The 24647-nt window shown below is 42.7% G+C and overlaps 1 long non-coding RNA gene and 2 other non-coding genes across 3 annotated transcripts; all 3 read right to left on the bottom strand.

Annotated features, from left to right (window-relative positions):
- Window positions 1-2152: 2152 nt before the first annotated feature.
- Window positions 2153-18253, bottom strand: LOC115460181. Its single transcript, XR_003940400.1, has 4 exons — window positions 18241-18253; window positions 16091-16093; window positions 9983-9989; window positions 2153-2275 (listed from the first exon to the last, which is right to left on the bottom strand). It is a non-coding gene; the product is annotated as an uncharacterized LOC115460181 (long non-coding RNA).
- On the bottom strand, window positions 14409-14481 carry TRNAT-UGU. The gene has a single exon. It is a non-coding gene; the product is annotated as a tRNA-Thr (tRNA).
- Window positions 18254-21711: 3458 nt separating the features above from the next.
- TRNAT-UGU lies at window positions 21712-21784 on the bottom strand. Its single transcript has one exon. It is a non-coding gene; the product is annotated as a tRNA-Thr (tRNA).
- Window positions 21785-24647: the final 2863 nt, after the last annotated feature.

Raw genomic sequence — 24647 nt, 5'->3', positions numbered from 1 at the left:
TAGATGTGTGTTTTGGGCGTGCGCAGAATATTTTTTAGCGTACCTGTAAAAAATGCCTTTTAAAAATTTTTGCCGAAAATGGATGTGCGGCAAAATGAAAATTGCTGCATCTCCATTTTGGGTCTGAGACCTTACCACAAGCCATTGCCCTAGTGATAAGGTCTTACGTGGTAACCGGGCAATAATGGTCTACGCACATCAAATGCCACTTGATGTGCTTAGCTACCGCGGATCAGAAAAGAAAACGTATTTTTCAGATGTGCGTACTGGACGCACGCCAAAATTGAAATTACCGCAAGAGCCACACAGTAACCAGGTGGTAAGTCTAATTTGGCGCGCATTAGGCGCACACAGGTGCCTATGCGACTTAGTAAAAGGGCCCCTAAGGTCCAACATGCACCAAGTTGGAGTTACCGCCCAGTTACCATGTGGCCCTTGCAGTAATTTCTATTTTGGCACGCGTCCACTATGCACCTCTGAAAAATATTTATTACTAGTGGAACCATGCCCGTTTCCTCAACAATGAAACGGGCCCTAGGAAGGCTGTCATGTAAGCTTTTTTTTTTTCTCTCCCCTGCCCTCTCCTCCATGTCCAGCAATTCTTACCTTCCCTCCTCTCTATGTCCAATGATTCTCCTCTTCCCTGCCCTCCCATCCGTGCCCCATGATTCTCTTCTCTACTGTCCTCCCATCCCATCCATTCTCCTCTGCCCTCCCCTTCCTCTTCCTCCTTCCCTCCCCTCGATGTCCCGCGATTCTCTCCTCCCCTCGATTTGTACCTGAATGTTCTCTGGCTGGCTGGCGCTGGCTTCCGTTCCATTTGTAACATCCCTCCTGATGTCAGCTCGCCTTCAACGTTCCCTTCCATATCATCATGCATAAGGAAGGCCTGATGCAGCAGCAAAATAAACTCGGGGGAGAAACCCCCCAGACTGTGCATTTCAGCAGCCTGGGCCACAGCCCTAGACACACCCTCAACCGGCGCTCGCAAGAGCGGGGGAGAAACATGCTGTGCATCCAAGATGGCGTCCGGCGCGACACTCCGCGAAGGAGCCGCACGGGAAGAACAGCGCTTAACTTTAGCTGCTTTTTTGCCGTCGCCCAAATCAAGGGCGGCCATGGCATTAACTTCTCCCAGCTCAAGGGCGGCCCAAGAAGAAGCCGTCCGAGCAGAGTGGCCGGCCAAGATGGCGGAGGTGAGCAGCGGGGGATGGGCGTTTATGGCGGGAAAAACCGCCGCACCAGAGGAAGACCCGGGACACTGACCGGCCTCCGAACTGACACCCAACAAGGGCGAATCAGACTTTAAGACCCCCGCATCCCCGCTAGAAGCGCACACGCGGTCCGGGGAGCGATTCTTTGCGCCCTCGCCCTCCGATGCCATAGGCCACGTGGAGATCGATCGGGGAACCCCCTGCCCGCTATAAAAAGGTAAAAATTACCTGCTTCTCGCTCCGAGCTGTAACGACCTGGTGTCCCAGTGAGTAGCTGCAATAAACGTTTAAATAAACGTCGAAATAAACACCTTTAAGGACGTCCAAAAAAATTTTTTTTTTTTTTTTTTTTTAAACGGAGCCAGCGGGAGGGGGAGAAAAGGAGGGACCTGGCGCCACCAGGTTTGCACTTGCTCAAGAAGAGCCCTCAACCCCAGGCACTCAACAAAACCTAAAAATTAGGCTTGGAGGCCTAGCCAGAGCTGCTGCTGTGTGTGACCACCACCTGCTGAGATAGAGAACATACTGAGGAGTTTCCGGCAGCACATGACCACATATAGGGAGGCAAAAGGATTGCTCTCTATCTCCACCTGCTGGTAGATGGACACAACCCACCAGTCTATGGATTGATCAGCTATGATTAATGGAAAGAAAATTATCAGGTATGATACATAATTTTACCTTCCCTCTCATTGTTCCGCCCTTTGATGTCATTGCGTCTTGACGCAAGGGTGGGACAGTGAGAGGGAATGGAATGCTGGAGGCTGGCTGACGTCAGGAGATGTTATGAACCCAGGCAGCCAAACATGGAACGTTGGAGGTGCAAATTATTATATAGGAATTTCTGACGCGCAGCAGCTATGCGTGTCAAGTGGCATTTGATGTGTGTAGACCATTACCGCCCAGTTACCATGTGAGACCTTACCGCTAGGTCATTTTGCCACACGCCCATTTTTGGGAAAAAATTTTAAAAAGGCATTTTTTCCAGGTATGCTTAAAAATTATTCTGCACGTGTCCACAATACTGCAGACCATTTTTCAGTGCACCTTAGTAAAAAGACCTGTAGGTGATTTGCTCAAGGAGCTACAGTGGGAATTGAACCCAGGTCTCCACAAGCAAAGCCCACTACACTAACCATTAAGCTACTCCTCCTCTGACTGAAAATAAACACCTGCAGCAATCTGATCTTCACAAAGTCAAAGCAGTTTAAATTCTAAGAAGTTCTTTACTATAAGCCAATATTTAGCTAAGTGCTGCCTGTATAATTTTATGGGCTGCTTTTATGAAAGGGTGCCTATGTTTAAGGTACAAAACGGCATCAATTTTAAGCCTATTTTATGAAATCTACATTGCCTCCTCTGTACCTTTATAAATTAGACTTCCAGAATCAGCTCCAATAGCATGCAAATGCTGAGACACAAATTATTATGTGCTCATCTATCTATCTATCTATCTATCTATCTATCTATCTATCTATCTATCTATCTATCTATCTATCTATCTATCTATCTATCTATCTATCTAATGTGTGTGTATTTGTGTGTGTACCTGTTTATTTTATAAGATATAAATGTACATGACAGCTCTGCCACCACTATACCCATTTCTGCATGTACAACTCCCTTAGAACTCTAATAAGAACATAAGAATAGCCATACTGGGTCAGGCCAATTGTCCATCTAGCCCAGTATCCTGCTTCCAACAAAGGCCAATCCAGGCCACAAGTACCTGGCAGAAAACCAAATAGTAGCACCATTCCATTCTACCAATCCCAGGGCAAGCAGTGGCTTCCCCCATGTCCATCTCAATAACAGACTATTTCCTCTAGGAACTTGTCTAAACTTTTTTAAAACTCAGATACCACATCCTCTAGCAATGAGTTCCAGAGCTTAACTATTCTTTGAGTGAAAAAATATTTCCATGTAACTTCCTTCAGTGTCCCATAGAGCAATCTAAGAGATTATTCATGTGTAACCCTGTTGTGTATGCAGAAAACCTTCTTATAAAATTACTCACATGTAAAAAGACGTCTAGTGGTAAGAAAAGAAGGTACGTTCAGTAGTAGTTTTGAGCGGGGCACAGGCAGAGTCATAGATTAAGTACACATGTAGGTTAAAAAGTACTCACCAACACACACATTTCAGCCATGCACATTCAGAGCAGCTCCCTCATTTTATTTATTTATTGGGATTTATTAGCCACCTTTATGAAGGGAGTCACCCAAGGCGGTGTACAGCAGGTACAGTTTAACATAAAACTTACAATTTTATTAACAGCATAACAATAGTAAAATGACCAAGTATAAACATAAATACAATACCTGAGGTAAACTTGAAAACAGTGAATTGAAACCTAATACATTAGTACATAAGTATTGCCATACTGGGAAAGACCAAAGGTCCATCAAGCCCAGCATCCTGTTTCTGACAGTGGCCAATCCAGGTCACAAATACCTGGCAAGATCCCAAAAAAAGTACATTTTATACTGCTTATCCCAGAAATAGTGGATTTTCCCCAAGTCCATTCAATAATGGTCTATGGACTTTTAATAGAACTACTGTGAAAAAGTATCAAAAATATACACATTTAACAGCACTGGAATTCAAATACTAGAGAAATAAAACAATGTTAGCACAATACTAATGATACACCTAATAAGCATGCGTTAGAACATTCAACTAATAGATATGATGCTAAAGATTTTATTCAAGTTTATTCACAGTTTGATATACAGCCCTAGGGCAAAGGAGCCTTCAGGGCAGTTTACAATTTAAAGATGTGAGAAAGAGACAGGGGAAGGAGAAGCTAAAAGACAGAAAGAGGAAAGAAGCAGAGAACTCCATTTGGCACTGGACAGAGGGGAGCAGAATACAGATAAAGTATGGAGATAGTGTGCTGCCATATGTATTCCACAGCCATACCCGTAGCTGCTTTTGTGAAGGCAATTTATAAATACACATAGGTATCTATAGGGACCTTTTACTAAGCTGTGGTAAGCGCTAGCGCACGTTTACTGCAACTTCAAATGGGTGATTGAGGGACGTGCTCAGGCATCCTGCGGTAAATTCCAAAGCAGCATGTGCTAATCAAGAGTTTAAAAATAGTTTTCATTGAATGGGGGGTGTCCAGTTAATGTTACCATGTGCTGCAGGATTATTTATTTAGATTTTGCTCACACCTTTTTCAGTAGTAGGGCAAGGTGAGTTACATTCAGGTACACTGGATATTTCTCTGTTGCAGGAGAGCTCACAATCTAAGTTTGTACCTGAGGCAATGGAGAGTTAAGTGACTTGCCCATAATCACAAGGAGTAGTAGGATTTGAACCAACCACCTCTGGATTGCTAGAGTGGTGCTCTAACCACCAGGCCACTCCATGTGAGCCCTTACCACCTACACAATAGGTGTTAGTAAGGGCTCAGGCGGTAATTCTTTTTAAAGATCACACACTAATGGCAACATTAGTAAACATCAACAATACCTCCTCAGGAATCTAACAATCAAGATTTACCCCAATTGAAACTCAAATACAAAACAGGAAAATATTACTAAAAATCATAATTAAATTTTCATATACATTTTTTATTTTTATTCCCAAACAAATCATATATTAAACTTATCAAAATACCTTATTTTTACTATAAAATGAATGCTTGGTTGGACTGACTGATCCTTCCAGCTATGGTATGCCAAATACATTTCTATTATTCGAGTTGTGACTGACAGCTCCTGAAGACGCCAACTGAGTGAAACACAATTTCAGTGTCGGACGCCAATTGAGCGAAACACAAATTCTGTGTCTCGAAATTACAGAATACGAGAAGATTTCCGTGGTTAAAATTGGAACTATGAGATGGGCAGAACCGGATGTGGTTCGCCAGATGGACTGGTGATTCATTAAGAAGAAAACTCTCTATCACGGACTGTTTCCGATTCTGGAGGAGTTTTTTTTAGTGAACTTATAAAGGTAATGAATGGATGCATATATGGATGTGAAGATATGTTTTAGTTAATTTTGTTAGGGATTGTTGTGCATTTGTATAGTAAAAATAAGGTATTTTGATGTGTAATATATTTACTCATTTATTTATTTAGACCATTTATATCCCACATATTCCCAACATAGCAGGCTCTATGTGGCTAACAATATTTATACAAATAAACAATCTGCAACGAGTGTTTAGTTATAACAAAGAAACTATCAAACACATCACTCCAATATAGTGTCATACTGGGGATTCAGATCTGAAAGATAAAATATTTTAAATTTTAAAAAATAGCCTCAGTGTAACAGGGAGCCTGACTTTTATGCTCCACTGTAGATATTACCATCACAGGCTTCCACCACCTTCCGAGAAAAAAAACAGAGAAAAACTCCCAGAATGTTTCAAAAATTGTAAAGAAGTGGGAGAAAAGTCTGTGTTTAAAAAACAGTAGAGCATAAAAGTCAGGCTCCCTGTTACACTGAGGCTATTTTTTAAAAGTTTCTTTGTTATAATATTTATAGAAAGAACATCATGCATATGCAAGGGCGGAACAGAGAAGAAGGAACATCTTGAGGGGGAAAGCAACAGGGGAAACAAATGAGGGACAGCAGGAAGTTAAGAAACAGTGGAGTAAGTTTTATCACATAGATAAGTCTTGAGGAGTTTCTTGAACAGAGTGTGGTCGGCAGTCTCTTTTAAAGTTGATGGTAGAGCATTCCAGTAACGAGGACTCACAAAGCAAAAAGAGGAGGCGAAGAACAATTTGTACCTTAGATTCTTGCAGTTAGGATAGTGGAGATTAAGATAAGTACGGGATGGCTTCTTGGAATTTCTGGGAGGGAGGTCAATCAGGCTGAACATATAAACTGGGGCATCCCCGTATACGATCTTGTGGGTGAGGGCACAGATTTTGAATTCGATCCACTCTTTTATCGGGAGCCAGTGGAGCTTCTCTCTTAGAGATTTAGCTGCTTCAAACCGAGATTTACCAAATAGTAATCTCGCCGCCATGTTTTGCGCCGTCTGGAGTTTCTGTAGGAAACAAAAAAAATGTATATGAAAATTTAATTATGATTTTTTAGTAATATTTTCCTGTTTTGTAATTGAACATTAGTAAACAGCCATTAACAGGAAAAATGGCCATTTTCTGGCTGTGGAAAAATGGCCTTAACATGTGGGAAAAACCTAGTACGTGGGCATGTTAAGGCCACTTTTTACTGCTGCTTTGTAAAAGGAGCCTTATGTGTCTTATAAAATAGTCTCAAATGAGCTGTCTACATTGGTCCTCCAACTTAGGCAATCTGTTATAAAATGCCCATCCACGTGGATAAATTATTCTCATAAACTTCCCTGTTTACAATGCCGTGCTAGCGGCTGGCAGTGCACAAATGCCGACACAGCCCTTTCACTTTGAATGGACTGTGTCGGCATTGCTACACGGCTTTGTAAATATGGGCCAAAGTTAGACATAAGTGACCCGCTGAGCAAAAAGGTACCACAAGTGGGGAATGTGACAAGAGAGGGATATCAACTGCATAATCCTGTGAAATTTCAGTCTCAGGTATGGACTAATAACATCTTTAAAACATGAGAAATGTTTAGCAAAGAAAAAAAAGTAATTAACCTCAGAAATCACATACCCCACTTTAGGTACCTTTTAGGCACTTGCAATTTTTTTGGCTGTAGAATATGAAAAACATTAAAGTTATGAAAACAAATGCTGCATAGTCCCATTCAGTATAATACACAAAACTTGCAAAAATGAAAGTTGCTCCTTGGTCCTCCAAACTTTGATAGCTTTTATCTCTGTTATTTATAACCCCACTTTGGTACTTTTTTGCTCAGTGGGTCGCATATATTTGGTGGCAGCAAACTTGCTGAAAATATATATGTATGTATAACTTTATGTGGATAAGTTATACTTGCTATTTCGCCATTGGAGATAAGTGATTATGGAGATCCACTGAATTTTGATTTTGTTAGTGTGTTACAACACAGTTTTTGCATTTACATTCACACCACGCTTTAGATTGTTAAGGGGGTCCTTTTACAAAGCTGTGGGAAAAAGGGCCCTGTGGTAGCGGCGGGGGCTGTTTTTACTGCAGCAGGTAAAAAGCCCCTAAAAAAATGCTCATGTGGTAAGATTACTCTTACTGCATGGCCATGCAGAGGGGAATCACTTACCATCACCCACTGAGGTGGTGGTGAGGGCTCCTGTAACCCAGCAATAACTGGGCAGCACATGGCACTGCCCGATTACTGCCGGGTTAGTGCTGTGCTATAAAATAAAACATTTTTTCCAGCATGCCAGAAATGGCATGCGCTCAAGGTGGAACTAACACTGGCAGCCGCATTGGACCAGTGTAGTTCCGGGTTAGCGCCAGGCCAGCATGCCCTTCTGGTGGTAATTTCAGACTTGGCGCGTGCCCATAATGCCTGGATGAATTATTTATTTATATCCTCCTACGTGCACTGTTTCCGGCGTGCACCAACCAGTAACCATGTGTGTAGCGTGTGAGCCTTTACCGCTAGATCGGTTCTGTGGGACTGGAGAACAGCGGATGTGATCCCTCTTCACAAAAGTGGTGATAGGGAATAAACTGGAAATTACAGGCCAGTAAGCCTCACTTTGGTTATTGGAAAAGTAATCGGGCACCCCCGCACGCTGCTTGGTTACTGCCGGGTTAGTGTGGGAGCCCTTACCGCTTCCTAAATAGGAGGTGGTAAGGGCTGCACCAGGAAATGGCTTTGTGACAAGTGCTTAACTTACTGCATGGCCATTCCTGTTTTTTTTTTAAACATCCTTTTACCTGCTGTGATAAAAGGGGGCTTTGGTGTGAGGCAAACCCGTGTGCTGATGCCACCACAGGGGTCCTTTTACTGCAGCTTGGTAAAAGGACCTCTAAGGGATGTATTTGCACATGAGGAGACTCTGGGGGCTCTATCTGAGGAAGCCATTTTATTGGTCTATTTTTTTTATTATTTCTAACCATTTAAATTTTTACAAGCGATAAAACAACTTGCCAGAAATACAGAGAAAGTAATACATAGGAATTATTTCAGTCAGGTAATTCTATCCTCTTCCTTAGACCACTAAATAGGGAGAGTGAAACAAGACAAGGAGATCAATTAAACAGTAAATAGAAAAAAAACGTGGTAGTAATCTGATTATCCCCAGATATTACTCGTCTAATTCATTATTCCACATTGACCATCTGGTTGGCTTCTTCAAGGCCAATACGGTGTATAGTCAAATCATTTCATTGAAAACATACTTATTGGCCAATATTAGTTAGGAATAATAGATCTGATTACATTCATTCTCTTTTAAAAACCAGAAGTTATTTAACAATACATATACTTAAGTCTCTAATTCAGATCCCACTGATTAAAGTAATCCCAGTTTTCACAGGCTTCACTCCTTTAAAAGTAATAATTGAGGAAATATTTCTGAGGAAAACTTTAGGAGTCATACCCGGAACTCTGGGAAAAACAATAATCTCGATATTAATCATCTATAATAATGTTCATTTTATTATTCATTCAAAGTTTCTGGTCTATTATCATTTTCAAGATCATAACCACTTCTTGCTCGTATAGAATCATTTGTTAAATCAATTTTTCACTCTCAAAGGGTTCAGTTAAATTGTCCATGTAACTCTCTAATAAAATTATATCTGAAACAAAATTATTTACTGCCACCGTTAGGTCCCGAAGCGCCTTCCAGATGGTATTCAATGTAACCTCCACGGGAGCCAAAATCTCCAAGTTGATTTCTCTTAGGTGTTTAGGAGGGTTCCGCTGTAAGTGTCTTCCGTTTCAGCATATGCCTCTAACTCACTCCTCCACTCCTTTGGACATGGTGGTTGAATAATTCGGGAGTGATGGAGTTGTTTTTTCCAGGTCCAAGAGCATCGATGCTCCTTCGCCGGTGCTAATCAAAGGACTCACCAACCCTTTCATCTGTGGGCAGTTTGCGCGCAGCGGTCCCGCACTTGCTGCTAAGGGGACAAAACGCTGGCCATCAGCGGCTGACCGCCGGTTGTCCCCTTCCTCTCAGTTAAGGTAACTGCAATTGCAGAGAGGAAATTTGCATAAAGAAGATGAAACTTCAGAGGGCAGCTGGGCCATTGGGCATACGAACTTCAGGTCGCCATCTTACCACTTTCCCAGTTTGGGACACTCTTTGTCTGGTTTCTGCTCAGAGGCTTGTCTGATATGGGTAACCCTTTAGCATAGCCCTCTGAGTCATTGAAACACAGAAGCCCCTCCACCACTACAAGGTGGTGTCCCTTCGGAGGGGTAATTGGTCTATTTTTAATTTAAATTCTAGTAATATAGTAATTGATCCTAGGTGTTATTTTTTTGTTTTGCCTTTTTAGAGTGGTATTGGTTTTATGTTCTCTTATGCGAATATGGTTGGTTAATCTCTTTTTTTCTCATTTTTTATTTATAGGTATTTGAAAGAACAATCAAGTAAAATTGAACAATTTACTTCTACACCATAACTGGTAGAAAAAAAATAACCAATACCAAAAGAAAAATATTATCAGATTATTCAATTTTAAATCTTATTCAGTTAAACTACATAATAATTGGGGGATCCAATACCAATATACAGAATCAAGGAAAATGATTAATCTAGTCCTATAATATAATAGCATTTTAATCAGGAAACGGACAGTTTTCAAACCCGATGCATGATCACACCCTAACATTTTGTCTGAATCACCCCAACCTATTTACCGATACTTTTTTACTGTACTTGTCACTGTAATAGTACCCCTATACTGTATTTGTTCACAGCGGAGTCTGTAACCACCTCTCCGGAACTATGTAAGCCACTTTGAGCCTACTAATAAGTGGGAAAAGGTGGGATACAAATGTAACAAATAAATAAAATAATAAAGAAAAAGACAAGCAGTTATAGTTACATACGAGTGGTTATCTTCACTTAGCAGATCCCTAAGACACTTCCAAAGGAGGATCAGCAGCCCTTTTTGCAGTTATAACGGCCATCAGGTATGATGATTCCCCATAAATATACTTAGCAAACCGATATATCACAATACACTTACAGGAGAACTTTAAGAAAAACCTAAGGCCCCTTTTAATAAACTGCACTAGTGATTCCTAGCGTGGCAATACCTACAAAGCCTATTGACTGTGAATGGGCTTCGTCAGCATTGCCATGAGGGAATCATAGCATGGTTTGGTAAAAGAGGTCCTTAGCTCCGAAAGATAGTACAGCAGGCTCTAATAACAAAAATTGCTTAAATCATTTTTGGGATTCTCTAGAAATATCTGGAGACAGATGCACTTTTGTTCCCCTACAAGTGGTAAAAATTGATCCAAATTATCATTTCAAGATCTTCTCTTTATCAGCACTGATATTCAGAGTTACCAGTAATGTAGTACAAAATTGTCTGGCAACTGTCTTAGCAGTAATGTCACCTCGTTTAACCTCTGCACCCCATTTTTTCATTGGGAGGTAATGAACTTTATTAAAAGATTGTATATCTTCTGTAGTAAATGCAAAACTTTCCTAAGTATTGGATTAACTTTTCTCTCGGGGAGACTTTCATGTCTCTTGGAAAATGTAATAGTCTCAAATTAACGCTTCTCAAATAATTTTCAATATTTTCTAACTTCTTATCCACTCTTGTCATTAAAAATAACATCCTGAACAGTGTATACTTGTTGTAATGATTGATAAAAATCAGGAATGATTTTCCACCTCAGATTTTAATTATAATATCTCAGATTCAGCTTGTACCACTCTTGTTTCTGTAGTAAGCATTTGTGCCTCATGTTTTTGAACTGTTGGAAACACTATCTTGGGCAAATTTGAGAGAGCATACCATACAGTGCCAGTTATGGGCAGTGGCTAACAGAAATCAGTGGGGCAAATATCCCCTCTTGCCCCCTCCCCCCATGACCATGCACCCCAGATACCTTTTTGTCATCCTATAAGACTCCAGAGCTCTGAGTAGAAAACACACATCAAAACGATATGTTTTTAATAACATTTTAAAATTTCTTCATTGATGATTTTGTGATTAAAAGTCGCAAATCTGAATAGGAAATATGGCCATTTTTGAAATAGCAAAACATTTATCTTTTTTTTTTTTTTTAAATACCACATGTACCCCTCCGAAGGGACACCACCTTGTAAGTGGTGGAGGGGCTTCCGTGTTTCAGTGACCCAGAGGGCTATGCTGTAGGGTTACCCAAATCAGACAGGCCTCTGAGGAGAAACCAGACAAAGAGTGTCCCAACCTGGAGGATCCAAGATGGCATTGAGGGAGGACGTACGCTAGTTGAGTTCCCGTTTTACACCAGAATGCCTGAAGAAGAGGGCGCGCTCCCCAGAGAATGGGGAAGAGAAAAGGCAAAGCCGTGGTGCTGTCCTCCTCGAACACGGCTGGGGTTCCCACCACTTGTCAGTCTATTTTGGAGAGATTTGGGGTCATAACATCGGGGATATCGGTTCTTGCTTCGGGGAACAGCAAGGCTTTATTGACAAATCTCAGTGGAGGGAGTGACTTTGAGTCCCCCTGTTGGCATGACCCCTCCAAGACCTGGAAATAGTAATGCTTCACTATGGAGGTCAATAATGGAAACGCCCGAAGTGGGTTAGGATTTTCATGTGACCCGAGGAGGTCCTGGCGCAGCATCGACTCAGATAATAAACCAACTGGGGGATTGGAGAGTGAGCTCTTCCCCCCGAAGATATCTGGAGCAGTTTCTGTGGAGAAATTGGACTTGGTGAAGCCAATAATGTCATAATGGACGTACTATAGGAACTGCAGCAGAATGTGAATAACTCTCTTCTTCAGATGTTTAAAATTTTTCACTATGTGAGTTAAAGAATTTATATTAATACCTATCTAACAAAGTGGAAGTCCAAGATATAAAAATAGAGACTTTGATTACGGAAATGGCTTCTCTATGAAAATCAGATAATTTGGTAATGAAGAATAGTTATCTTTCTTGTAAAAATTGGAATTTCTGGAGAACCAATTAAGGGAAAATAACTTGAGAATGATAAATTTACCTATAATATCCTATATATCATCTACTGAATTCTTGAAGAAATATTTCTCTGATACTTTGCTAATACCTTCTGATAGCCATCTTTTGGTGACTAAAATTATATTTCCTTTAAAATCTTTATCAGAGAAAAGAGATGTAAGTTTAACTGACATTTTGGAAAATTCAGAAGTTATAGATAGAGTTATTATTACTGACTTTCGTCTTTGATTTAGATAGGAACAATGTTTTGAAATTGTATTTCCGATACATGGTTGATAGTTTTTTGGGTTCAAAGATGCATATATTTCCTGACACATCAAGGGAATCGCAGAGTGGGAGGTGTGAAGTCTTGGCTTTTAAGCCAGGAATCATTGCCCTAGGTGAGACCTTCCTAGCGCGATTCCCTTGTAAGTGTTTTATTTCCTTATTACTTATTTGTTTGAACCTAAGAAATGATAAGAGTTTGTGGAAACAGATGAAGAATCCTATGCAGCAACTTCCTTCAGTTACCACTGTACCGGCTGCAATAACCGATTAACCTTCCTCCCTCAGCAAATGTGAAGTGTTAAGATTAACCATTTTGAGTTTTTCTTATTTTCTTAAAGATTGTTTTCCTGATCTTGGATCTTCCAATTGTGGACAATTATGTAAATATATATTGTTGAGAGAAAATGTTTTCCTTTTTATATTAATTTCTGTATTTCCTTACATTTATGTGCTAAATGTGAATGTAATTAAGTAAAATGATAAATAAATAAAATAAAATAAAATAAAAAAATACCACATGTAAAATATTATTGTGCTCTGTGCGTTTATCTTATTGGGCCATTTTAAAAAAAAAGTCCAAGTGAAAAATGTAAAAAATCAAGTCACTGGGATGTAGGAGGTGCCAGCATTCTTAGTAGACTGGCCACACAGACATCCCAGGAGAGCAATGGGGCAACCTAGAGGGCTCTGCTGTGGACTTCATACAAAAGCTCCCAGGTACACTTCTCACCATTGCTCTCTTATCTTGTCTGCTGAGCCCTCCAAAACCCACTCACTGGGGGAGGAAGGGGGGGGGGGCTCATTTCTGATTTCCTCCGCTGGTCATTTAGGGCACCTTTTTGTGCCTTATCCATTCTAAAATCAGGTCTAGATCAAAACATTGAAGTTTTAGCCCTAGATGTTTCCTTTTGTTCCATTCTGACTGTAAAACATCCAAGTGTTAGGAACGCCCTAAACCCACCCTAATCCTGCCCCCAAAATACTCTCAACATGCCCCCTTGTGATGTAGATGCACTACAGATGAATTGCATAGATAAACACAGGGCCGGTCAAACCCGGTAAGCGGGGTAAGAACCACAGGGGGGCGCCTGCCTTCAAGGGCGCCGCCATACCGCGCCGCCCTTGGTGCTTTAAATCTTTAATTTACCTCAGTTCCAGCAGCCACGTCATTTGAAAGCCCTGCCCTGTCTCTAGCCTTCCCTCCCTTCGTTAGTTCGTTCTGCAGTCCCGCCTTCTGACGTCATTTCCTCGAGGGCGAGACTGAAGGAACGAACTTACAAAGGGAAGGAAGGCTAGAGACAGGGCAGGGCTTTCAAATGATGTGGCTGCTGGAATGGAGGTAAATTAAAGATTTAAAGTACCAAGGGTGGCGTGGTATGGCGGGGGATGGGGCGAAGGAGAATTGCTGGACAGGGGCAGGGTGGGAGAAGAGAGAATGGAGATTGGGGGGAGCGCCAACTCATAGTCTGCTGGGGGGCGCCAGAGACCCTAGCACCGGCCCTGGATAAACATCTGGAAAACAAGTTTCAAAATTACCGATCTGGCTGTTTTGAGAAACCATTTGTCCAAGTGCTGCTTTATGACAATTTTTAAATGTTTTCTGTTTCAAAAATGAGCCCCAACGATTCTGCCCCCCCCCCCCTCCAAAAAAAACATGGACTCTACTGGAAAGAACATGAAGAGCAGGGGAGGAACTGCTTTGCCTGAACACTGGATGGACCCACCCACAAGGGCTCTCCCTATTTGGGTCACTCATGCCAGACTGATCTGTGCTACACAAAATGGCATGTGGTCAACTACATAAAACTAAATTGATGTTTAGGAATTAGTTACTTGGAGAAGATAATCACAAGAATAGGTGATATTTTATATTTAGATTCACTTAATTAACAAAAAGAAAACTCTACAGGCCCCAGTGAGAATTGAACTCACAACCCCTGGTTTACAAGACCAGTGCTCTAACCCCTGAGCTATGGAGCCAGGTGAATATTAGTAACTCACAACTTTTAATATACTAGAATGTATCTGAGTTCTAACATAAATCTGTTTGACTAGTAGTGTATTGGAACTGTCACTAAGCTCTTATTTATACTATGAACCTTTCCTAAACAAACAGACATGGGCAAGGCTTAGAAATTGTGAGTCAGGCTGGACATTGGTTCTGACTCACCTTGTCATCTTCAAGTATAATGAGCTACAGCTGACCTAAACCAGAGTTGCTCCCTCTCCAAGTTATACTGTCTTTCATATTCTCTCTTTTCCAACCCAAATGCAGTATCAGGAAATATTTATTTATTGAACTGTGGAATGCCCTGGAGATGGTAGAGTCTAACACTGTAACAAACTTCAAGATTGGGTGGGTGGGGGAGTGTCTCATTCTCATACATGTTCCCAATATAATCAGCCTCCCCCCTGTGATCCCATATGGGATCATAAATTCATGCCAAGCATGTCAATTCAACCTGGGAAGGAGTACAAGATCCTTCAATCATGGTCTGTTATTCTAGCATTTTAACATTATGTTATTTGCCACCATGGAGCAACAACACTGTATACGACAGTAACTTACAACTAGAGTGATTCCTGCCAGGTCCTGATATACTCCTGTCTTATAATTTTTCCATTCTATCACCTTCTGTTGTCTTGCTTTAGCCAGGATCCGTTCTTTAGTGGGAAAGTCCAGAAAACAGGCTATAATGTCTCTTGGCGCCGAGTCCCGCTGCGGCCCCGCACTGCGATGCACTCTTTGTAGGTTGATATCTTGTTGCAAGTCCTCCTCTGCCGGATCCAGAATATACCTGCACAATTCCTTTATTACTGCTTACGAATTAGCAAATATGTCCAGTTCCAGGATTCCTTTAAACTGCAGATTATTGCGGCGGGATCTATTTTCCAGATCTTCCACCTGGTCCTTTAATTGTTGGATCTCCCCTTCTTCTACGTGTGATGCTGTCTCCTTTTTCTTTGTTTCAACCTGTACTCTTTCCAGCTGTTCCTCCACCTCCTCCACTCTTGTCCCCATGTCCCGGATCTCAGCCCGTATCTCTCTGAGCGTGTTTTGGATATCTTTGCGGTATCCCACAAGTTCCGACTTCAGCTCTTTGAACCAACCCACCACATCAGCTTTAGTAATCTCGCCAGCATTCTCTCCCTCTTCTCTGTGATCTTCATCTTCCCCATCCGAGGGTATAGCACTCAGTTTCTCTGTTCCTGTACTATTCCCTGTCATCTCTGGTTTCCCCTTGCCAGCCTGGTCTGCCGTATAGCAGAATTTTTCAAGGCTCTTTCTGGGTGGCATCTTGGAGCGTTCCTTATCCGCTGCCTGGGTGTTTTTGGGCTGCTCAAAAGTTCTTTGCTCAGTGCCCTGTTGACCCTTTATCACCAGTCTGTCTTTTCAAGCAGACCTCCTCCTTATTTCTGTTTCTTCGAGTTAGATATTCCTCTATGTGTCCCCTTCCAGTATCCTTTCTGAACCCCCTGCTCCAATCTCAGAGCAGAGAGCCTCTCTATGCTGCAGGATCTCTCTGCTGTGATGATCTTGGTGCTTTCCACTGCTTCTGCATTAGCCTGCTCCTCCTGAGGCTGCTACCGTCTGCCTTCTCTTTTCTGAGGGTCCTTCTCTCTTTTTAAAGTGGTCCCACTCCCCTCTCCGCTGTTCTCATTCCCCTGCTGCCTCTTCTGGTCTCCACATGCTTCTCCCTGCCATCTCACCTTGATTCGGGAGGGAGGGGGCGCAGCACGGACTCCTGCAAGTTCCCCAGCGATTCTCTGCAGTCCCGCCAGCCTCCGCCTCTCAGTCCTGTCGCCCACTCAAAGTCACAGCCACCACGATCTTCCCTCAAGTATGGGAAGGGACCACAATTGTTGCGTGTCTCAGGGACCAGGTAATTTGCCTACGTCTCCTCCGCTATCCCGCTCCATCTGCCATCTTGTTTTTTTCCCTGCTGCTCTTCGGGACGATTCCCCTGGGACTCCCTGGCGGTTTCGCCACCGTCGGTGTTCACGCCCCTGCTTTCCGCCGCTCCTGCTCACTATTTCGCTCTGTTTTGGGAGAGATTCGGAGCCCTCGATACCAGGGGCCTCGCCAGGGTCTCACGGAGCTCATTCTTCGGCGGCCATCTTGTATCACGGCGCCACCAGAAGCTTTCGCAACTTACAACTAGAGCTACAACCAACCCAATAATGGCTGATATCATTGTACATAACCACCTGACATTAGGCAACCAGCTAGTAATCCAATCGGTAAAGTCATGTATCAATTGTCTCCTGTGTTAGAATAATGAATGCCCATGGAGGAGAAAGTGTAATCCCACTTGAGAGATAAACCATTGGCTGCAAAGGAGAGTTGTGGTTTAGCAAAGCAGAAACTGTATTGAGGAGATCTCTATGGGTGTGAGTAGAGGAGATACCCAATCCAGGAGCATGGGAGCAGAGCCAGGGAGTGCCCATTCCAGAATCAGAATGGTGCCAATAGAAAGGACCATTCTGCAGGGAAGTCAGACCACAAGGGGTGTGGACCTGAAAAGCAGTGAGGAGTATAGCCTTTGGGGCTTGAAGTCTCTGGGATAGGCAAGGAAGTACAGTGGTAAAGGTCCCCACAAAACAACAGAAGTCTGTACTTAAATTATATAAGTTATACAAATGACTATGGTGAAAATTAATTCAAGTTGCTATCTGCCAGTTGCAAAAGTTCAAAAAAGTTGCATTGTGGTTTAAGCCTCTGGAGTACAGCGTGGTTCCTGGACTGAAGAGCAGAGTGGAACCCTGAATGGTAAAGTGTCTCACAAACCCCCAGATAGCTATTTTGGACCATTGACCCATTCCCACGCTCGACTGCATGTGTGCTGGAACTGATGAGTATGGGGAGATTGGCCCTAGATGTGAGACTGAATTGAGAGATTTCTTTTATGGCCCGGGTCCGGAGCTAGAACTGAGTGAGACCTGGGTTACATAAGTCACCAAAGTGGCCAGGCAGGCCCAAATTAGTTTTGGTATGGTGAATACATGGATCTCAGGAAGTCAGCAGTTGTAAGTATGTATTAAAAATGTATTAAAAATGCTACAGCTATGAGCCTTGGTCCCCTGCCTAGACTTTGGTTCAGGCTCTAAAATGAGGGAAAAGCTTACAGGCCTGTGTGACTTGCTTGAACTCCCAGTGTTGGAGCTCTAAAGAGAACAACAGGAAACACAAAGGTGCGGGTCCAAAGGACAGAGTGACATTGTGGTCAGCCATGGTGTGAGAAAGGAAAGGTGTAGCTGGATGCAGGGTCTTGCTTAAGATTCTGAGGTCAAGCGAGCTAAAGACAAAACCATGTTAGCAAGATAAAAGCTACTCATTAGCAGGAGCCAATCAGTGGTAACCATGACATTAGCATAGATCCAATCAGGTATATCTATTGTCATATTATCCATATCCTGAGGGCACCTATAAAAATCAGGGTATTTCCTGGTTTAAGCTAGAAAGAAGGGTTGCCACTCTCTCTCTCCAAGGGAAACCAATGTGTCCAGCAGAACTGACAAATTACCTAATTGCTTTCCCTTATAAAACCTTTAATTGGTAAAAGAAATTATAAAAGATTAGGAACTAATTAACACCTGTTTGCAGCTGGATTATTATATTCCTATAACTAATTGATTGTACGTGCCTGTTGTCAATCACTGATTTGACTTGTATCTTGGAAGCCCTACAAGGAACACACTAGGCTGTACCTTACAACGCACAAAGGTAAAGGAAACTACCTACAAGAATACACAAAGCTGGCACCACAACACACAAGGGAAAAGGGAACAGCTATAGGAATATACAGGGCAGTGCCACACTGTACACAAGGTAAAGGGAAGAGTAAGCAAATTGAGGAAGTTGCCTTGACACACACAGACCAGAAAAGGAGCACTGCTCACAGGAAACAGGAGACAGATACAGCAAATAAAGAAAACTAAAACAAACAGGAGCAAAATACAAGGACAGGGGGAGGCAGAACCACAGGGAGCAGAGCAGAAGCTCAGCACAACAAAAGAGAGAGAGAGAGAGAGAGAGAGAGTGAGAGAGAGAGAGAGAGAGAAAACTAAACAAACAAACTGAAATGATTCAAGGCACAAGCTTACCCTAGACAGCACAATGTTAGAGTATCAGAAAGCAGACCAGGTGTAGGGAAGTGAGGCAATCAGGCTCATGCTGGGAATACCCAGCACATATACACATAGAATAAACAAGCACTGAGGAGAAAGGCTAAACTCCAAGGTGAACACAAGCACCCAAGCACAGGCTGGCTTCAGCTGAGCAAACAAAGCAATCAAACGCTAAAGCAAGAGTTGTAGGGAAAGGTAGGCTTAAGTAGATCAGGCTTCTGACGTCTGCTATATCAGACATCAGCTCAGCCCCTGACAAGCCAATCAGGAGTGAGTCCTAAACATTCCCCTGCCTGCTAGCAGAATCATAACACACTCTCAACCCCCTTTCTACCCCAACCCCAAAGAACCAAAGGACCCAATAACAACAAACATACAGAACCATTAACAAAAACCCCACCGTCAAGAAGTTATCCCCCTCCAAACTCTGGGGTCCTTTTACTAAGGTGCCCTGAAAAATGGCCTGCGATAGTGTAGACGTGTGTTTTGGGAATGCGCAGAATCATTTTTCAGTGCACCTGCAAAAAATGCCTTTTTTAATTTTTGCTGAAAATGGGTGTGCGGCAAAATGAATATTGCTGCACGTCCATTTTGGGTCTGAGACCTTACAGCCAGTCATTGACCTAGTGGTAAAATCTCACGCGGTAACTGGGCGGTAATGACCTACATGTTACTTGGTGTACGCCCTATATTCACATCTGAAAATAAAAAATTTTTTCAGACGCATGCCAAAAATGAAATTACCGCAAGAGCCACACAGTAGCCGGGCAGTAACTCCATTTTGGTGCACATTGGGTGCATGTAGATGCTTACGCAGCTTAGTAAAAGGCACCTCTGTAAGGTGTTCTGACCCGCCAAAAAGATCCCAAAGTGTCTATCTGCAGAGTGGTCAATTTAGACATTAAATATATATGATCCACCTTTTGCAACAGATTGTCCCTAGTTGGCAGCCCTTCCTGCTTTCACTGATGAGCCAAACAGAGGTGTGCCACCGTTACCAGCAAAGCAACCAACTTCTGAGCAGCATCATCATACCTGGTGCTTTATAGGAAGGTGGTTACGAAATAGCCCACAGGACCTTCTCTTCTGTAATTGGGAGAGACAGCTGATCTGCCTTCCCTGCACTCAGCGCAGTCAAGGCACCACCCTGCAAGTACGCTTCTATATCTGCTTGTGCTGTATCATGCTCAGGCATATACAAGCCCTGAGAGTAATTAATAAAGGCTTCATGTATACCAGCAGTATAAGTATGTGGGGTCCCACTATGATCCATCACCCACAGAATCCAGTTCTGCTAACACCATTGCCTCAGTTGATGAGCTAACAGCTGCCCTGCTTTATTCCCCCATTCAAAGTACTGCTGTTGGGTTTTTTGCAAAGCCCGAGCAATAGCCTTCAACTCTAGCTCCTTAAGATCCCTTTGCCATGCCACCAGCTTGTGCCAAAGAAATTTAGAAGAGGGGTGAAGATGATGGGCTTTTTTTAAACGTTTAATTTCATGGTGCAACCTATCCGACTCCAACTGCTGCTGTCGATGTCAATAGGAAGAAACAGCAATACCCTGACCTTGCATGTAGGCCTTAAAGCATTCCCACAAAATGACAGGACCCACTGCACCGGTATCATTGAAAGAAAAATAATCAACCACTTCTGAGCGCAAGGCCGAAAAAAAGAGGCGGATCTGTCAGCAATGAATCATTCAACACCTATGGGCGAGGACCCAACAGCATCCACTGCATAAAAAAACGCAACATAGAATGTACCCGACTGCAAAGCAATTTATCCAAAATCTAAAGATCTGTTCTAGTATAAGAATCATGCAGTGCGGAGAAAAAGGATTGATCCCAAGCATCAAATCAATTCTTGTATACCGCTAATATCCCCTTTCCAGGGTTCAGTGTGGTTTACATTCTAGGTGAGACAAAAGCTGATAATGTTAGTGTGAGGTATGAGAACAATTTGAGATCATTGGTGTAATGCATGAGACCAAAAACATTATAGGAAAGGGTAATGGATGATACTAGGAGGTAGAAGTCAATGGAATGTTAAAAAGCAGTCTTTGGGAAGAGAAAGGTTTTTAGCCTCTTCCTGATGCTAAGGAAGCTAAGGTAGCGAAGGTAGTTGTTTTCTGTTCTGATGGCAATAGGAAGAGAATTCCATATTTTAACTCCAAGTACAGGAAATAGAGAGCTGAAAATCTTCTGATTTCTAATTGTCTTTTGAAATGGTGACACTAGCATCAGTATGTAAACTTTGGGCAGTAAATAAGCGAATAGTGTATTATTTAACCTGGATTGTAGGAGCTCGATGTAAACACATCCTCTCCCTATCAGCAGGCATATTTGTTCTTTCAGTCTGTTAGACTGGACCAAATGTAACGAAGTGGTCTTAGCCAGCAGTTCAGAGGTGAAACCCTGTAAGATTTGAAAAACTAAACAAGCAGCTTTGAACCTGAGTCTTTCTGCTATGGGAAGCTAGTGCAGTTTGTTAAGGTGAGTTGAAACACTAGTATATCTATTATCTAGTCAATCTGTATATTAGTCTAGCAGCTGTATTCTGTATGATTTGCAGTTTTTTTCTGATATTGACAATACCAAGAAATAGAACGTGACAGTAATCCAAGTGACGTAGGACTAACATTTGAACTAGTAGTGTGAAGACTTTTTGGTCGAAGCATGATCTGACTAGATGTAGCTGTCTCATTTTGAATAGTGTTTTCTTCTATAGCTGGTTAATATGGGAAGAGAAGATGAGTGAAGAATCAAGCAAGACCCCTATTACTCTGGTTTCAGACTCCTGTAAATCAGGATTATACAACCTCCAAACATCCTCTAGACCATTCCTGCTGTTTTTTTGCCAACATCTAGGCAAACAATTAAATCATGCAACTAAGAATCCACAAATTAAGCACAAGTAGACTGCAAACTGCGCTGAAAAACTCAAATGTATGCTTGCAGAGCTCATCACATAAGTAGCCATCAGCCTCAGTGACTTCACTTCCTCCACCAGTTAATCAGACTGAAATGTAGTGAGGTCACTTCCTCTACCAGTTAATCAAACTTAACAAAAACAGAACTTTCAAGGCTCCAGTGAGATTTGAACTCACGACCCCTGGTTTACAAGACCAGTGCTCTAACCCCTGAGCTATGGAGCCAGGTAGCTAATAGCAACTCACAACTTTTAATATACTAGAATATATCTGAGTTCTAACATAAACCTGTTTGACCAGTAATGTATTGGAACTCACTAAGCTCTTATTTATACTACAAACCTTTCCTAAACAAACAGAAATGGGCAAGGCTTAGAAATTATGAGTCAGGCTGGACATTGGTTCTGACTCACCTTGTCATTATTATTAGCATTTGTATAGCGCTACCAGACGCCCGCAGCGCTGAACACCTTACACTAAGAGACAGTCCCTGCTCAAAAGAGCTTACAATCTAAATAATACAGACAGACAAGACAGTTACGGATGAGGGAAGTACTGGGTGAGAAGGAAGGAAGGAATAAGGGAGGGCAAATGAGTAGAGGCTAGGAGCCAAAAGCAGCAGTGAAAAGGTGGGTTTTCAGCATGGATTTGAAAACAGGTAAAGATGGAGCTAGACGTATAGGTCCAGGAAGTCGATTCCAGGCATAAGGTGCCGTGAGAGAAAAGGAACGAATCTTGGAGTTAGCAGTAGAGGAGAAGGGGGACAACAAGAGAGATTTGTCCAATGAGCAGAGTTCACGGGAAGGAATGTAGGGAGTGATGAGAGTGGAGAGGTAATGGGGGGCTGCAGAGTGGATGCACTTAAAGGTCAGTAAGAGAAGTTTAACTGTATGCAGAAGCGGACAGGGAGCCAGTGAAGTGACTTGAGGAGTGGGCTAGTGTGGGTATAACGATTCTGGCGGAAAATAAGTCGTGCCGCAGAATTTTGGACAGATTGAAGAGGAGAGAGATGGCTGAGCGGAAGACCAATGAGAAGTAAATTGCAATAGTCCAAATGAGAGGTGACATGGGTGTGGATAAGGGTTCTGGTAGCGTAATCAGAAAGGAAGGGGTGGATTTTGCTAATGTTGTAGGTAAAGAAAGGACAGGTTTTGGCGATCTGTTGAATATATGCAGAGAAGGAGAGAGAGGAATCAAAGATGACTCCAAGGTTACGAGCCGAAGAGACAGGGAGGATGTGAGAGCCATTAACAGAGATAGAGAAAGGGGGAAGAGGGGAGGTGGGTTTAGGGGGAAAAATGAGAAGTTCAGTTTTGGTCATGTTTAGCTTCAGATGGCGTTGAGACATCCAAGCAGCAATGTCGGACAAGCAGGCTGAAATTTTGTCCTGGATTGAGGTTGATATTTCAGGGGTGGAGATGTAGATCTGAGAGTCATCTGCGTAAAGATGGTATTGAAAGCCATGGGATGAAATCAGGGTACCAAGGGAAGAGGTATAGATGGAGAAAAGGAGGGGTCCAAGGACAGAACCCTGAGGCACACCAACTGAAAGTGGGATGGAAGTTGAAGAGGATCCACCAGAGTGAACACTGAAAGAACGAAGTGAGAGGTAAGAGGAGAACCAGGAAAGAACAGGGCCCTGGAATCCAAGTGAGGACAGCGTATCCAGGAGTATAGTGTGGTTTACAGTGTCGAAGGCAGCAGATTGGTCAAGGAAGATAAGTATAGAATAGAGACCTCTGGATTTAGCTAGTAGCAGGTCATTAGAGACTTTGGTAAGTGCAGTTTCAATAGAGTGAAGAGGGCAAAAACCAGATTGGAATGGGTCAAGAATAGGTTGAGAAGAAAGAAAGTGAAGACAGCGGTGGTGAACGACACGTTCAAGTAATTTAGAGAGGAAAGGGAGAAGGGGGATGGGGCGATAGTTAGAGGGACAGGTAGGGTCAAGTGAGGGTTTTTTAAGGAGTGGAGTAACAACAGCATGTTTGAAGGCCGTAGGAACCGTTGCAGTGGAGAGTGAAAGATTAAGGATGTGACAGATGACTGGGATGATAGTGGGGGAGATAGTGTTAAGTAGATAGGTGGGGATGGGGTCAGAGGAACAGGTAGTACATTTGGAGGAGGAAAGAAGAAGGGCAGTTTCTTCAGTAGAAACTTCTGAGAAGAAGGAAAAAGAAGGAGAAGAAGGAGAGTAGGGGCGAGGACTAAGGGAGAGAAAGGTGGGGAGGGTTTGGATGAAAATTCAAGGTTAATCTTACGGATTTTATCGTGGAAGTGCTCAGCTATGGTCTGAGGAGAAAGAGATGGGGGAATTGGGGGCAGAGGCACCTTGAGCAGAGAGTTCAGTGTGGCAAAGAGAAGTAGAGGGGTGGAGCCAAGGGAATTTGTCAATTGGCAAGTGAAAGGGCAGACTGGAAGGAGTTAAGCATGAATTTGAAATGAATGAAGTTGGCAAGGGTGAGGGATTTAAGCCAAGAACGTTCAGCAGAGTGGGCACAGGAATGAAAGTGGTGGATTTTAGAGGTCAGCCAAGGCTGGGGTTTGGTACACCTAGTAGGATGGGGCATGGGAGGGACAAGAGTGTCCAGTGTAGAGGAGAGAATAGTATCATAGGAGGAAAAGGCTTCATTGACAGATTTAGATAGAGTGGTGGTAGAGAAAAGGTTAGAGACATAAGAGGATAGAGTAAGGGGGTCAATAGCCTGAAGATTCCTAGATGTGGGGGTTGAGATTGGGTGGGACTGGGAAGGAGGGTGCATAAGTGTGAAGGATAATAGGTGATGGTCGGAAAGGGGGAGATCTGAGGAATAGAAGCTGGAGGGAAAGCAGTTAGAGGAGAGGATAAGGTCGAGACAGTGACCATTTTGGTGAGTGGGTGCAGACTACAGGAGCATAACTGAAGATTGAATGAGGACGTTAAGGCAAGGAATTGGGAAGCATAAGAGTCAGAGGAATCATCAGTGTGGATGTTGAAGTCACCAAGGATGATGGAGGGGGATGTAGGTTCAGCTGAGCTGAACCAGATTTGCTCCCTCTCCAAGTCAATCTGTCTTTCATATTCTCTCATCAACCCAAATGCAGTATCAGA

The sequence above is a fragment of the Microcaecilia unicolor genome, chromosome 1, assembly GCF_901765095.1.
Source record: "Microcaecilia unicolor chromosome 1, aMicUni1.1, whole genome shotgun sequence".
In the NCBI taxonomy this organism is placed as follows: domain Eukaryota; kingdom Metazoa; phylum Chordata; class Amphibia; order Gymnophiona; family Siphonopidae; genus Microcaecilia; species Microcaecilia unicolor.
The sequence above is the reverse complement of the archived record's forward strand: the minus strand, read 5'-3'. Positions and strand labels throughout refer to the sequence as shown.